This window comes from Notolepis coatsorum, assembly GCF_963971535.1.
Source record: "Notolepis coatsorum genome assembly, chromosome: 5".
Lineage (NCBI taxonomy): Eukaryota > Metazoa > Chordata > Actinopteri > Aulopiformes > Paralepididae > Notolepis > Notolepis coatsorum.
In genome coordinates this window covers 134,416,089-134,417,583 of record NC_140169.1, presented here as the reverse complement: position 1 = coordinate 134,417,583, position 1,495 = coordinate 134,416,089, and positions in this window count along the sequence as shown.

The window sequence follows — 1,495 nt, the reverse complement described above, 5'->3', positions numbered from 1 at the left end:
TTTTTTTGTCGTTTTATGTGAGCCGTAGCACAGAGCTCGATTTTCACCCGACTCACCCAATTTCCATGCGGGGGTTTCACTTTTCCAAGTGAAGACCATTTACGCTTACTGAAGTAGGCTGCTGACTTTCCCAGCAAAAGGTGTCAATTCAACGCGTAATATTACACATTTGTAATAGATTCTGTCGTTTTCAAGGCTATGCATACGATGGTTTCTTACCTTATGCCTAACAGGCACCATCCCTCCACGCAGAATAGAACGTTCCATACCCGTTCTCAAGATCCGCTTTCTCGTATTTACACAGTCTCAACAGTGTCAGATTCATTGGGCTATACAATCTTAAATCTATCACCCTCATTTTCAGGAAACGTTTGTACCATGTTTACTGGAATGATGAATATTATATTATGATATTATTTTATTGATGATGATGATGGTCGTGATGATGGCACTAGTATAGTAGGCACTATTCATAGAAAATATTAGAAAAAAAAAAAAAAAAGTGTATTATTATTATTATTATTATTATTATTATTATTATTATTATTATTATTATTATTATTATTATTATTATTATTATTATTATTATTATTATTATTATTATTATTATTATTATTATTATTATTGTGGACAATATATACCATTGCAACTATATTAACATTCTGTCACAATTCTGATCAAATGGAACGATCATTAACTTGAGCCCAGGATTATCACAGTATCTTTATTATACGGCCTTGTAACTTTGTGGAGAAAAAAGGCAGCGATACAGAGCAGATGTGTTAGCCTACCACATGGTCAAACAAAAACATACTTTCCAATATGAATGAATTTCTCAGTGGCTCAGGAGAAGAGGCAGAGCTGTGTGTTGTCCATCTCATCTGAGTATCAGTGACAGAATGACTTGCCTCTGTCTGTATAGGGCTGTGCATGGGGAGTGTGACATAGGCTGGTATGCATGTCAGCACTTTGTGCTTGGATGAATAATTAACTGTGTGTGTACTATATGTGTACATGAGTGTGTGTGTGTGTGTGTGTGTGTGTGTGTGTGTGTGTGTGTGTGTGTGTGTGTGTGTGTGTGTGTGTGTGTGTGTGTGTGTGTGTGTGTGTGTGTGTGTGTGTGTGTGTGTGTGTGTGTGTGTGTGTGTGTGTGTGTGTGTGTGTGTGTGTGTGTGTGTGTGTGTGTGTGTGTGTGTGTGTGTGCGTGTGTGCGTGTGTGCGTGTGTGTGTGTGTCATCATTGGAAGCCTGACACCTGTTACTCGTTCTGTTACTCATAGCATTTCAAGAGCACTTATCTTTGCTCAAGAGTTTGATAATGGCATGTTAATGTTAACAATTATTCAAGATTCAAGATTCAAGATTCAAGATATTTATTTGTCATATGCACAGTTAAACAGACAGTTACACCTGTACAATTAAAATGCTACTCTTTGCTAGTCCCCCCCCCCCCCTTCACACAGAATTGATTGATTGATTGATTGAAAATGTTATTA